The sequence below is a fragment of the Toxorhynchites rutilus genome, chromosome 3 (assembly GCF_029784135.1).
Source record: "Toxorhynchites rutilus septentrionalis strain SRP chromosome 3, ASM2978413v1, whole genome shotgun sequence".
NCBI classification, from domain to species: domain Eukaryota; kingdom Metazoa; phylum Arthropoda; class Insecta; order Diptera; family Culicidae; genus Toxorhynchites; species Toxorhynchites rutilus.
Genome location: NC_073746.1, coordinates 69,880,042 through 69,896,236, shown reverse-complemented (window position 1 = coordinate 69,896,236; position 16,195 = coordinate 69,880,042). Strand labels below are relative to the sequence as shown.

Here is a 16,195-nt window from a genome sequence, read left to right as displayed (position 1 = left end):
GTGGGCCAAAAAACGCATCAATGGGTCATCGAGTAATTCCACTTCTCTACTGAGAGTCTTAGGGTTTTGTGATATACAAGCGCACCACGAGAGAGACTCGATGTTGTACGTTATGGCACAATCATTTCACATCGAGTGAGACTCGATGTTGTACGTGAAAGGGTTAACTTTGAAAAATCATAACTCATAAACGAAAAATAACGCCTAGCTAGCAATTACTAGCTTATTGGCTTCAATTTGATATGTTGATCATCTTAATCGGTCCAGAAGTTCAAAAGTCGTGATTTTTTTAAAAAAGGCATTTTTGAAAAAATGGGAAAAATTGATTTTTCGGACCACCCTAAAATAGAAATGGGCACTAAGGAAAAAATAAAAAAAAGCTTGTCTAATATTTTGCGATAAGGAACAAATCAACCACTTTTCACGAAAATCTGAGATCCACTATATCGGTTTGGCATGAAATGGCTGTATAAGGAGATAACGTTACTTCCGCAATCTGAACTGTTCCACCGCAAACGACGGTTCTTTCATAAATTTTATTTCTGTATTTTTTTATTTGGTTCAAATTTTGCAGACGCATTCCTTATGACCAAAAAGGACAATGTGCATCATCGGTTTTTCATTTTGACTCTAGCCTTACTTTTGAGAAGGGCCTAAACAAAAATTGCTTGAAAATTTAAAAAAAAAATACTCACAAACGGTTGGTCTGATTGATTTGATGTCTTCCGAAATGTTTCAGTCTATTATTGGGGCTATATAGAGACAGTGTGCACTGTTAAAATTTTTTTTTTATTTCGAAAATAACACTTGAAACTAAATTTTCTCAATTTTTTTTTAAACTATGCATTACTTTAAGTCTAAAGGTGTACGGCAAAATTTACCGTACCGTATTTACCGTACCGTTTCTGAGATACATAGATTTTAGAATATTTTTTTTTATATTTGAATTGTTTTGGATGTTACAGCGCATAACAAATTTTACATATTGCAAAGTATATAAATATGAAAGAAAAAGATGAACAATAATATTATTGGTTCATGAAACAATAAAATCCTCTTCTCATCAAGTTATTATTTTCGAACTGAACATATTTCGTTATCTCAAATCGATTTAACCCTCTTACGGGTAGTGGCAACAATGTTGTCACCAACGATTTCATTTTTTTCTCTTCTTTAACAATATATTATCACTTTTAGTCTTATGTGGTAACTGGTTCTGATATCTAGCAACATGCCTGTTTTTTTGAGCGCGAACATCAAATACTTTTTATTTTGGAGCCATTTTCATGTTAACAACTCTCAATTTAGAGCAGTAAGAGCACATTTCTCGATAAGTCATTGAAGTCAATTTGTTGAAGTTTTTAATACATATCAACTGTTTAGGACCTGCTCAATTCGATCATAAGTTTTATTAGTTATTTTTGTTGAAACTAACATCAAAAATTCGAATATATAAAAATAATTTTTACCATCAAGTGTATACCGCTAGACGGGCAGGTGACAACTATATTGTCGCCAATATTTTCTATATATTTTTTTTTGTTTTGCGTTTTTAAAAATAAATTGTTTTGTGTATTTTAGCATGTAAACATTGTCATTCTATTGTAGTTTGCGTTAATTACATGCCCAATTCTCACGGCCCGTTAAAGAGTTAAATATATTCCACAAATTGAATGCTTTTTATTCGTGACTAGCTGACTCGGCAAACTTCGTCCCGCCCAAAATTTATTTTTCGTTATCACTTCCACGTTTTCTTACTAAGCGCACGCTCATGGGTCCAATCGCAGAACTGTTCATTGATTGATCTTCTAATCTACCCTTTAAAATTACCTTTTACTACAAAATTCCTATCACTTCTATCAAAACTCGTCATTATAATATCAGATTATATTCATAAACAGTTCTCGTTCAAGATTTTTCAACCAATTGCAAATAACATGTTTCTCCGTTACATGAAATGAATGTTCGATACCGAAAATATGACAGAATGAAGTCAGCCCAATTTCTTCCTCGAGTCTTGCTCTTATCAACACATTCGGCGATCCATTTTTATTTATATTTACACTTTCGAACAAAGATCAATTTCGTTAGCGCAAACATCAAATGGACTAACAACGCTTGTCACTATGTAATTGTAGACAAATGCGAATTGAATTTTCCAAATTTTCCCATGCTCCCCGAGTTTTCCGAGAAATTTCAATTGTCTTGTTTGGTTGGAATATGTTTGGATGAAATATGTGTATTATTTTTACGGGACCCCCTCTCCATTCCAAAGGAGGCAGGGGTGTCATACCATCATAGAAACATTTTTCGTACCCAAAAACTCTCATATCCCAAATTTGGCTCGATTTGCTTGATAGCCTCCCCTTAGATAGGGGGGAGGAGTTCCCCGGCCCCAAAACCCCCAACATATCAAAAACCCTAACATATCAATTTCCATAAACTTGATTGTTTCTATCAACCAAATAAAAGCTCTCTAACCGCTCTATAATTTGTTCTTTGACACCTAACTTCTAACTTTCTTAATTTCGCTGCAATATCTTTATAAACAATTCCTGGTGAAAATTCAATTAAAATTTTCAAAAATGACGACCTTTACTCCACTATATAATAGCTAATTACATTTCACCCTTACGTTGTTACTACATTTTTTCTTAAAATACGTCATATTTGAAATATTTTTTTTTCAAACTGTATATAATCTAGTCCGACCTGTATACATAAAAAAATTGTGTTACGGTGTTTGTGGTCGAACAATTTCAATAAATCTGTCATTGTTGAAATTCGACCATATGCGTAAAAGGGTTTTTTTTTCATCAAATATGTTCGTCTGTAACATCCTGCGAAATTCTGGATAATTTTAGTTTTTTCATGTAATAAAAGTGTTTTCTGACTTTAAGAGGATGAATAAAAAATTAAATTCTTCTTTTATATTAAAAAAAACAAAAAAATATATGTATAAAAAACAAATAAAAAAAATAAATGAATGAAAAATTGAATTCTTCTTGTATTCGAGCGCTTTTTTTAGAAATAAAATAAAAATAAAACTTTTTTCCATATAGCGCCAATAAAACATTACGAAAGGCACTAAGAGCCCCCGCAGACTGCAGACTTTTGTCGGCCGATCGTTCGGTTGGACGACTTAATCCGTATGGAGCGATAGGCATATGCGCACACTACACCGATTCAGTACCGGCCGATAAAAAGTTTGATAGGCTTCCCGATTGCATTCAAACTATTTGGTCGGTCAAATATCGACCGTCCGTAAATTAGTACAGTCAATCCTCCTAAAACGCGGTGAGTGCGTACCGCGTTATAGAAACGTTATAGAAATTGTTCAGAACAGTTGTTTTTTTAATGTAATTCTTTCCATTGTTCAGAAATCTGGTAGTTTAATTCTTTTGAAACTCTAAATAGTAGCCCTGAAAAGGCCGGAAACCGTCAAACGGTTTGTAATGATTTGTACTCATAATCGAGAGCAGTAGCTTTTTCAGTGGAATAATGCTCATTTGCAGACTATCACAATTAAGTCGTATTGGTTGTACTGCTCAATCTATCATAGAAGGAATTGAGTCTTTAAGAATTATAAATATGAGTCATGAAGATTAACCCTTGCGGTCGTTTGTCTGCTCTCAGTCACCACAGCAAGGAATCATACTAAATGCATAATTAAACGATGTTATAGTTTGATTTTTTTCTAAACGAATTTCAATGTCTTGTGAACTTTTTCACGAATGTGAACAGAGTTTCTGTGAATAATAGGTAACGGTACTTTTTTTTAATTTTTTTATCCAAAATATATATTTTATTAAGGCTCATTTGGCGTCAGCCTAACGGGGCCGGGAGTTCAATATTTTGACAATGTTTGCTTACAACTATGTTAGTAATATGTAACCGATTACTCGCGGTTGACTCGAGGTTAGTATTACAAGTGTTCTCATAATTGGTATGTCGCAGTTTTCGATGCTCTGTACGTGTGCCCGACACGGGATACTTCCTATTGGGATGCAGCTGACCATTAATCAGCAACGCCCCCCTAGTCTGTACCCCATGTCTAGCGTGGAGCGTCTTTCTCGACTCGAGGAATCCAGGATAGAATGGTCACTAGCCGGCGCAATCATCAGCTCGTGTAGAGTTGTCATGAGCGGTACAACCTTTGGCTCTTGTTGAATGATCAGTGGACTGCACAACCTTCGGCCCGTGCATCTGTAAAGAGTGCTCCCGTGGCCGAGTGGTTAGCGTCATAACTAACATGCCGGGTGTTCGGTTTCGATTCCCGTTCTGGTCGGGGGAATTTTTCGTCAAAGAAATTTCCTCCGACTTGCACTGTGATCACGCGTATTCTAGAGCTTGCCACTCAGAATGCATTCAAGGCGTGTTATTTGGCATAGAAATCTCAACTAAGTACTAATAAAAATGACGCAAGTAATACTACGTTGAGACGGCGAAGTTCCTCTAGGAACGTTAGTGCCATTGAAGAAGAAGAAGAAGAAGATCTGTAAAAAGTGTGTGTATGTAATGCCGCGACTAAGTAAAAGTTTATCGATCGGATAGGAGGGATATGAAACGGGGACACAACGAAGGAAACATCATTAAACGTTGACATCGGCGTTTCTGAGGAACAGGTATAGATGAAGCAGAAGATCAGGATCCCGGCTACCTAAGATATCCCGGACGGGGATATCCGATTGTCTGCCTTGTGCTCTCAGTGCTCTAGAGAGCTGAGAGCGAGCAGCATGGAACCGGATACACGACCAGACAACATGCTCGATGTCGTGGTAGCCATCGCCACAACCACAATGGTAACGGTACTTGATAGTAACAAAATATTGTTACTATCAAGGGAAATTAATTCCGATTGCAAAGGGTTAGTATTTCATTTCGTTTCATTTTTGTGATGCGATGTAATGACGATTTCAATAGGTCCTCGCATGATAATCGCTGCGATCCTCCTAGTATTGATATAATTTTTCGCTGTACAATTGCTCATGTTGCCGCAGCCCCGAAGACACTCGCTTATGATGTTCGTCACCCCGTCATATACAAAAGTCATTCCCTAACTGGAATATCTTCAACTGGACTTATCTATAACAGGGCGTACGTTAACTGGGATGCAAAGCAGTTATGTATCAATAATAGATGTTAACTTCAATTCGAAGTATTGCTTTTGCTGTTTTGCAGTCCAGTTAGCGAGTAAAATTCGATCAGTGTATTGATTTTTCGGCCCAATTAACGAACCTTTTTTATTTGTTAAATTGTACACTTGTGTTATCATTTCCACTGTTGATGTCTAAGGCGAAAAAATTGCTGGATAAATTTTCTGTCTAATGGTATATATTATAACAGATATCGTAAGAACGATTTAGCGTAATATGCATTTGAAAACTCTTAGACAAACATTATATTTTTCGTAAAGTGACCCCCTATATAGAAATCAAAGACGTAGTTCTACGTCAAAACTAAACTAAAATTTTTCATTTAAATGTTAAAATTTCAAAACTGCATTCGGTTGTTCTTCTTTGATAAAAGTGGATCCCTACCTAGATGGGGACTACGGACGTTGATGATGCAGAAGTTAAAGAAGTGGCTTCGCATACTTTAAGGTATACTGATTCTTTGAAAACAAAAAACAATACGCTTGTGCACAATTGTGAACTCTACAACAGTTCATTTTGCAAACGTTTATCTTCGAATAAAGTACTAGTAGCAGCTGAATACTACTTAAATAATGAGAGAGTGCAGAATTCATTCAAACTCTTGTGATCATCCTTACTCTTTAACATTTCAGATAAACCCGCTTCCGCTTTCTGCCGTACTGTTTTCTACCGCTCCTCTAACCCTGCTTAATAACCAAACGGGCGCACCTTTTTCCATAGATCTGCCTTAAGCTCATCAAGTAGTTTGATAGGTTTGGCAATGACTGCTAATTTTGCAGCACATCTTGACTTGCGAATCATATCCTCTAAGGCGGAGCTTGCCTGAAACCGATGCCGTGTAAACGACTGAAAGATTATCTTGAATATTTGTATGAACATATCCAGTTAAAATCATGCATTGGTTGCACGAAAAGAACTGGTGGGACGTTGTTGAACGGAAACTGCGTTCTGAGAGTACCGCGTTATAGGAGGGTTGAGTGTACTGGCTAGTATCTATATACGCACCAGGGCTGGTTATTTTCGAAGATAATAAATGTGACTGAATTTCATACATACACCTCTCACTTTCTCTACAATCATTTTCGGTGGATTAATTTCAGTGTATCGGGGTGAAGCGGAAACGAAATATTCTATAGGCATACTGAAACATTGATTCTTCTGTTTCGTTTCTCTCCTCTTTCGTTCTCTTACAAGTTTAAAAGCAGAAGCTTTCACTGACGATTAAATCTGCTTGAACGGGTTATATTTATTTTCATTTCGCATGTTAGAGGACGCTTGGTGCTTTCAATCGTAAGTTTTATTTCACCAAAATGGATCGTCGCGGACCGTGTTCAGTCACTTGTAAATAACATATTTCTCCGTTATTTGGAATACATGTTTGATACAGAATATATAATAAAATGAAATACAGCTCAAATCTGACTGTTCCTTTCTCGATTTTTAAGAGGCATGAAATATTTCTATGATGGTTCGACACTCCTCACCCCCTCTCTAAGGGGGTGGCTGCTATATAAATGAGACACAAATTTCTGCAAAGCTCGAGAAATTCAAGCAAATGGAGTCAAACTTGACATGTGAGGGATTTTGGGAACGAGAAATGGTTTGACATACCTACCTTCACTGAAGAAGGGGGTGGAGACGGTGTGCACACCACATGATGGTGCCATATATTCTTTTTTCACAACCCCATCAATATGGGTATCAAATGAAATGGCTTAAATAGTAGAACACAGTTGCAACACAGAATACAGAGAAATGGAAATCCAAGATGGCGGCCACTACAAAATGGCGGATTACATATTTTTTCAGAACCACATCAATATGGATATCAAATGAAACTGATTGACTTGTAGAATACAGTTAATTATGAAAAATCCAAAATGGCCACCACCACAAAATGGCGCCATATTTTTTTTTCAAAACCCCATAAATATTGGTGTCAAATGAAAGTGCTCGACTGGTAGAAAACAGAAGATCATGAAAAATCCAAATTCGAGATGGCCGCACTTCCAAATAAACAATTACTTTTTAATGGTTTCATTCAGCTTGCCCTGTTTGTATGTATGTTTCCCCGTTTTTGATCACTGATTGGTCTGAAATTTGGAGCATACCTTTAATTCTTCTGCCATTATAAAACTGCGTATTCCATGATATTGAGAAATTCAATTTGGCCGCCGCTAAAAATGGCTGAATGGCTTGATTTGGATTTGGTGATTTGGAAAAGGTCGCCGCCACATATTGGTCGACTATGTATTATTTTCAATCCCCTCAATATTGGTATCAAATGAAATGATTTGACTAATAGAATACAGTACATCATCCAAATATTCCGAAGAAAATTAGGTAAGAATTACCGGTTGCCATCTTGGTTTTCAAGATCATAGAATATGCAGTTTTATAATGACACCAGAGATGAAGATGTGTTCCAAATTTCAGATCGAACGGTTAACAGAAAGAGGGTTAAATTTCTATTAATGTGGTACAGCGCTACAGGCAAAGGTACAAAGTTACAAAGTCTTAAACATACAAACGGGTTCAAGCTAGATAAAACCATTTAATAAATAAGTGAAAATCATAATTATATTACATTTAACGAGACAAAATTCGTTTTTTTATGATTCGATTATCCGGAAGTTTCGATTAGCCGGAGTGAAAAAATGCCGATTTTTTACATGATTTTTTTGCGCTATTCGCTCAAAATTACACGATTTTTTTATGCGATTTGCTTGAAATTACGCGATTTTTTACACGATTTGTTCGAAATTACGCGATTTTAGACTAGGTCTGGAAATTTTCAGCGTGCCCACGCAGAAATGCGAGCGCACGCACATATACAAACGCGTGCACACACACGCACACACACCGACACATGCCCGCGCACAAAAAAAAAAGCGCACACCTGCACGCAAGCAAAAAAAAACACACGCACTCACGCACACAAACACTTAAAAAAAGGCGCGAACATACAGAAACACACACACAAATACACGTGCACGCACAAACACACCCACACGCGTGCACACAAACAAGCACAAACACAAACATCGGATATTCGGTATCCAGTATCCGACAAAACCGCTATCCGTTTCATCACTAATTTCACGCTTACTACTTACTACTAGCGCTAATGCACAACCCTCTCTGCACATTTTTCATTAGTTTTAGTGAATAAGTTTCGAATGCAGCAAGGAAACATTCATTTCTATACAAACTGCCCCAATACATGTATGCTCCAAAATAATTTCCAAGTGACGATTTCTAACGTCGCTTTTGTTTGCAGAATGAAAGGAATCAACGTGAAACGAAAGGAATATGTACGAAAGAGACGAGATATTCTTCTCACTGAGCGTGAAGAGAGAATAGGTATATTTTTAGCCTGCATGGTTCTGGTTCTGTTCTGAGAAGCGATAGACACATTATTGAGTGATGATGTGCCAATTGAAGTGAAATTGTCAGGCCCTGATACGCACACACGACGATTGTTTATCGGCCAATAGTTCAATTCGCTCTCAATTTGCTCTCAATTCGCTCTCAATTTTGGCATCCGACATACGTGCCGTGCGAATCACTGAGAATGGGGTGCATCCAATGCTCTCGGAATTTCATTTTGATTGATTTTCCTTCACCGTTCTCTTCTCCATTGTCAAACACAAATTAAATACAGTCGTTCGAGAATATTCGGCCGACAGTTGGCTAATGTGCGCACTCTTCACCAACCTGATTGTTTGGTTGACTCGGTGCGCGCAACCCAACCCGACCAAACTATCGGCTGAAAAAAAGTCTGCAGTGTGCGGGGACTCTAAATCAATCGAACCGATCGTTTCTGAGTTAATTTTTTTTGAAAATTTTCAAGCAACTTAAGTTCTTTTTGAAACTAAGGCTAGAGTCAAAATGGAAAACTGATGATGCAAATTGGTCTTTTTGGTCATAAAGAATGCGTCTGCCAAATTTGAGCCGAATAAAAAAATACGAAAAACAATCGACCTTCGAATTAAAATGGAATCGCTCATCTGTGTTTTAAAGTTTTGACGTAGGACTACGTCTTACATCAAGGGTGCCAAATCAGAGAACAGGTTACGTTTTTATGAAATAAAGTTAACGTTAACTCTTTCGTTACGAGCGTCGTCTATAGACGACATCCGCGCGACGAGCTGTGTGTACGAGCGTCGTCTTTAGACGACATGAAATTCATACTGCTCTTCGATCACACCAGCGCGATGTGCATACTTTTCGGCGCAGTGCTCCGTACAGGGGTAGTACTTCGGCGGAGCACACTGCCGTAATGAAAGGGTTAATAACTATTTTTGCTGCGAACGGATTTAAACGATTTGCATACCAATCGGATCGGAAATTTTCTAAGATCCGTTTGATTTGCTTTACATTACAATCCCATAGTCTGTATATGGTTTAAATTGATTAAAAATGGAAGCATTCCCATTTCCCCATACATTTGTTCTGTCCATTTGTGTGCTTTCCCGAACAGAGCTGTCAATAACGGGCAACTTATGCAGCCGCTAGAATAGGGGATAGTGAATATAGAATATTTGCGAAGAAACAAATTGAAAGAAACAAATTGCGACATATGACCAATTAGTGTATTGTTCTCGCAAAAGCAAGAAAAAATCGTTGCTTCTTGAAATGATTCTACAAAACCACACAAGCCATTAAAACTTTTCAGAGTCCCCGGAACTTTTTACTACAGAGTTATTTATGAAATTTCGACGTATTCGCAGATAATATCCGAAATGATAAACCAACAAATTTCGAAAAAAAAAGATTGCGTAGTCCTACGTCCCAAGCGGTCGTGACTCGGATACAACCCCTCGAAAATTTGTTAAGTTGGCCTGTGAAAATATTACAACTTCGTAACTTTTTCATAAATGATTAAAACCACATCGAATGTAATCGATCAAAATATTGAAAACATTTTACAGCAATTCTATTTTTGCAATACCGGCTCCAAGTTTCGTCATCTGTTGATAACAGAAAAGTTAAAACCAGCATCTAGATTATTCATACCTGTCTCTCCTTCGCAAAGATAAACAAAACAAACAACAATTCAAATATACATACGGGCGATACATGATCTTGATAAATAATTTAACAGCTGTTTGCCGATCGGCTTTGTTCATTTCTTCTTTGGCGTTTATCACTCTTCCTGGTTTTCGCGTTTTGCTCTTCTTTGTTCCGTGTGGCGAACCGCGCGGCCGATACGATGGGTGTTTATTTTAGTATCTGTATTTCGCACCTCCCTCTATCGGTCACGTTTCGTGTTTACATTAATAATCAATTCTTGTTCCGCTACCAGCCGGATAGTCAATTTGTCACTGTGACACAAAAACAAGCGAGAAATTAATGATTAATCGAGGACCCATCGTACAGAGTGTCTCGAATTGTTGATGGGAATGTTTGAAAAAAAAAATCTGTGATCTTAATACGGAAGAGTTCCAACCGGTAAATTCAAAGTCCTTTTCTCAATTCCAATGAAATATTATTGCTTTCATATACTACTGAACATTCTTCGGAATGTAAACAAATTGCAAGGTAGAAAATCGAATTGTTATCCGCAAAGTAACATAACACAAAACAAAATGAAACTAAACAGTAACCAATATAAATAGATTATTCCATCGCGAAAAATCGGTGCGATGCAAGTGAATCTGCTCCCCTCGGGCTTAATATTGGTATTTATTTGTTCAATCGAACATGATGAGTCAATCATTTTAATCCTTGGCCGGTAGCCAGCAAATAATCTTCATCGTGACTTTTCAATAAACGCCAAATGTGTCGCCATAAATCACAGATGTGATGTGATCATCGAGTGGAGTGCAGTAATTGTGCGCCGAGAAAACACCACCGCTCGGTATCAATGGCGCGACTGCCACAGGTTGTAGGAAACTGACGCCAGTCTGGTATGGAGGTAATTGGTCGCTCATTTCGACGGAATTCGAGTTGCGCCGACCGGCTTACTCTCTCCCTCGTAGTTACTAGTCGAGCTAAGTGGAGTAAACACGTGAAAGCATATGTACAGTCAACTGTTGCTCAGAGGGATGGCAATTGAAGCTGACAAGCATTTCCTTTCAGCCACTTATGGGCCGGTGCTGAACAAAGTTAACCTTAAACTTGTTTACTAACGTATATTTGTCTGGCTCGCTTTGGTAATTTGGATTAAAAAGATATTTAAAAGTAATTTTTATCAGAGTTCATAAAATTGGACACCACAAAATAATTTCCGGATTAAGGTACCTTAAAAATAAATAAATAAGAAGGTGATGTTCAAAACACGACCGAATAATTAACTTAGGTCTATGAAATTTTCGCCGTCGAGAACGAACATTATAGAAATAAACGATCGATCGGAAACAGTTACCAAAGCAGGGGTTCTCAAAAGCTTTTGGGCAATAGACCCCTTTTCCAGAATTAGGTCATACCTTAGACCCCCTTGTCGTATTTGCTTATTTGCATTTTTGCACGTGTTACCGCACCAAGAATCGTATACTGAATGACGCGAGCAAACAACTTAAATCACAGAACGCATAAAAATTCGCTTTCTCTTTTAATTGCAACTCCTGTCGGATTCGTTCTTTCTTTCGCATCTGTATGATTTAATTTCTTGTTTGACAACTTGCGTTTGTCAACCGCATAGGATTTTGCGTTTGTCTACACTGACATTTATATTTACATAGTTTTGTATGTTATTCCATCCACACTTTTAATCATCTAAATAGAGATCCGAAAGAAGTTTGAAATGAAAGTGTCGCACGAACTTCTCCAAATTTAATGTAATTTGAACATATTCCTCATATTTCCCACAATACCTTCCATCTCTACTCTAAACCATAAAATCGTAGTAAAAACTTACGAATGAAATAAACAATGATTTTTTATTGGACTTTAACAATAAATTTGCTAATACGTGTCTAACACAATCAGCCTATAATTTATGTCAGCTCAAACTCTATCAGCGATCGTTTCTCGCAAATCATATTTATATTCGTTACACAACTTTCAGTGGGCGTGGTATATAAGACTACAACACAATTCGCCTGGATATTTTAACCAAATGTTATTATTTGTTCGACTTCTGGTTAATTTCTATTTCAGAAGGTCAACTGTTAATTAATATTGGAATTTGAATTCACCACACAATAAAGCAACAAACAAAAATTTGTTTATCTTTTTGGTCGTTTCAATGCGGATTAATCTGAGAATCAAATGTCCTGCTGTTAGAATAAATATTTTTGATTTTTATTTTCAATGATGTACTAACCCGTCCGGATTACAAACCCAGCAGGATGTGTCTAACTCAACAATTTCGCCGCAGGATTATGCACATCCATCGGATCCATACAAGATTCATCAATTTGAATTTCAAAGAGCAAACAAAATTCCGTTAGCGTCAGTTCTCACTCAATATAATAACTGTGCGTTTGCTGCAGCAGATCACTTTAAAACTCCGTTGAAATGTAATCAAATGAAAAGAGTAGAAAGGATTTCCAGTGCTAACAATAGTCATAAAAACAATATGTATTGTCGTAATGCTCATTGAAATATAAATTTATTGTTTCTGTTCATGTATTTCTCGTTTGAGATTATCCATCCTCGATGTTGGTTTAACTATAAATATCCTATAATTCATTGATATATTCTGTGAATGAAATCGTTGCATCCCACGAGCTTCCTCAATGTTCTCCTTTAGCTTGAATTAAACGAGATTATTTAAGTTTTTTTTTCTAGTTTCTTATCTGCCCTAGGTATTTTATCTATCCTACCCTCATAATCGGACTCCAATTCAGATACACCAGAGGGTATTTTATCAAAGTCACTTCTTGCATTTTGCAATACATAGCCACTTGCAACTGCTATATTGGGTCTATCTTGAACTCTAACAGTATTACACTAAAGGTGGCCGTACACTGTTTGCCCGGAGGTCAAATATTTGTTATTTTTTGACAGATAAGGTTTGATTTGATATTTGTACAAACACTATTTTGTTTGCCACTCTTCAATTTTCAACAGTAGTAAACAATATCAAACACCAAACATGGAAAAAATCAACTGAAATATTCAAGGTAACCTAACCATGTACCGACAGGTTCGAAGAACAGACTGAAAACATAGTTTAGGCATCCAATAATTGAATATTTGCTTGTCGTGTTTTGTGTAGAATATATTTGATCTGTACACGTTGACCAAATTTTATCTGTCAAAAAGAGTCAAATATTTGGCTTCGGTCAAACAGTGTATGAGCACCCTAAGATGAGAGCGTTGGATCGGCCTGACATTTCTTTATGTCCTTTATGTCCGACATTTCACTCCTCGTTTCCGATTTGCGTATTTCATACTTATCAGTGTAGCGTGTGCATCTGACTCTCGAGCATTCACACGATCCAACACTGTTTCATTCATTTTGTTCCAGAGACTTGGGAATGTGCTTCCTAATTTCCACCCATGAACAGTTCGAATGGGGTTATATTCAACCTGAAAACAAATTAACTTATCCATCGATCTAGTGGCAGTGCTGGGTATCACTTTCATGGGCTTTTTGGAAATCTGTCTTGAACAAATACCAAATACTAGTCAATAGACACGAGATGTAAAAAAATCAATTTATTCATAATTCAAGGGAAATACATTTTTTCAATCCAACGATGCACTTCCTAGTTATTTATTTTCACAGCATCACTTACAGATTCTTCCGGGATCGCATCTTCAAGTTTCGTCTCTCGTTTGGCTTCTACTGACGCTACTTCCAAAGAATCATTTCTCTCAAGCCCAACGCGAGATTTGTTTCTCATTGTTAGTGGAAAATTGCAAGCTCGAAGCAATTGACCCACAAAACCGTACTTGTAACATGTCATGTTGCCTGCTAGACACCTTTCCGCTGAATGATAGATGGTATTGCAGCGAGTACAGCGATCTAGAAGCTGTGAGTTTGAACCATGCCAGACCATTCCTCCTCTCATTGGGCGTCGACTACGTTCACCACCAAATCTAGAAATCGTACGATTTACACCATAACACGAGTTTCCAGCAACGGCTTGCACTGCATTCACCGAAACTAAAGTTGTCGCCACCAATGCTTGCTTTCTAGAAACGTATTCTTCGTTCAGGCGTATCGTTTCGATTTCCCGAACCTTGTCGATTGAATCTGCAAGCGATCCTTGATGAGCGCTGTGATCGTCACCTCCTCATATTTTGCTTGTTCTGCCACCGTACTCAAAATCTTCTCAAACTGCTTCTCTTCCGGATATTCGCATTGACTAGCCACTAGTCCAACCCTTCTAATGAAGGTTAAGTCCGATTAATTTGGCTGCTTTCTACGTTGTAACAAGACATCAGATGTAGAAGCAAAATATTGTTTAAGGCGAAACATAGCGTTAGAATACGGCTCCGATTTATCACCAGGAGCATAACGGGTTGATTCTGTTGTTCTATACAATTCGAGAAGCTTCTGGCCTGCTTTCACCCTGAATACAACGAACTGTGTACCTTCAGCAGATTCCTGCCAATGTTAACTAATCCGTCAACAGATCTTGCCGTGCATCGAAATCCACTTTCGAGATATATTCGCCTTCTACACTAGCCTTGCACGAAACGGGAAAGTTCGAAAGTGTCACTTTGATGACCGATCCTGATGTTTTGTACTGATTAGTCCTAGGTCGTTGTCAAATTACACGTTGTTTATATCATCACAATCGCTCCCTGCGGACATTAGATTACTCTGTACAGAGCCGATCGTTTCCTGTGCCATTATTAATCCTTCAGAGAAAAAGTTCTTTTTTCCTTCATATCATTACTGCTCTGGCTCACTATTTTTTTTGCCAGGAATTCACAATGGCTTAGCTTATATTTTTTCCATTTTTCAACTTTCTTCTTCTTCTTCTTTTTGGCTTTAAGAGGGTTTAAACTTTTCAGTTCATTCGCCTCTAATTTTTCAACTTTGATTAATTACTCTGGCTTACCTCTTATTTTTTGCCAAATTTCCACCGTTCTATAAAATTTCTGGCTTATCTTTTTTTTTTGCCAGGAATACAAATTGGATACATCGTTAATAATATAATGTAACTGTATTCGCATTCGACTCACTTTTGGATTCTGTTTAATTTCCCTCACTTGCTATATATACTTGGGGGAGCGTTATCTGCGTCATTGTTGTATTTGCTTATTTGCATTTTTGCACGTGTTACCGCACCAAGAATCGTATACTGAATGACGCGAGCAAACAACTTAAATCACAGAACGCATAAAAATTCGCTTCCTCTTTTCATTGCAACTCCTGTCGGATTCGTTCTTTCTTTCGCATCTGTATGATTTAATTTCTTGTTTGACAACTTGCGTTTGTCAACCGCATAGGATTTTGCGTTTGTCTTCACTGACATTTATATTTACATATTTTTGTATGTTACTTCATCCACACTTCTAATCATCTAAATAGAGATCCGAAAGAAGTTTGAAATGAAAGTGTCGCACGAACTTCTCCAAATTTAATGTAATTTGAACATATTCCTCATATTTCCCACACCCCTGTAGCCAAATTTCTTTGGAAACGCTATCTTCAGTTTTTTTTCTTACTGAATAATTATCAATTTGAAAACATTGCAGTTGGTTAAATTAATTAACATGACATTATTTTTTCACGGAGGCGATCTGGCGTAGTGGAAACATCCGCACCTCTCACGCAAAAGGTCACGAGTTCAATTCACACTCCCGACATTTTTCTAAAAAATGGAAGTAATGTGACAAACCAGCCAAAAGTGTTGAAAGTCACTATAATACAGAAAAAAAATTCTCATCACATTGAACAAAATAAAAAGAGATAAAATTTAGTAAATATCAAGTGTAATAAATAATGATTAAGACAAATTACTCACAAATTATAAAAACATTCAAATCGCAAACCAATCTATCCACAACTACCAAAATATCAAAATACGCTTCAATATTGGTTGGTTAAAGCCTGAAATCTCCGCGTTCGTTGATTTTCAAATGGTTCCTTCGGTTTCGCGTTGTTTGTAATCATAATGAAGGCTTTTTCG

The 16,195-nt window shown here is 37.1% G+C and overlaps 1 protein-coding gene across 4 annotated transcripts in view; it reads left to right on the top strand.

Annotated features, from left to right (window-relative positions):
- The window catches only part of LOC129775447 (cGMP-dependent protein kinase, isozyme 1), a 116,205-nt gene that overhangs the window by 27,402 nt on the left and 72,608 nt on the right, over positions 1-16,195 (top strand). The window lies entirely within an intron of this gene.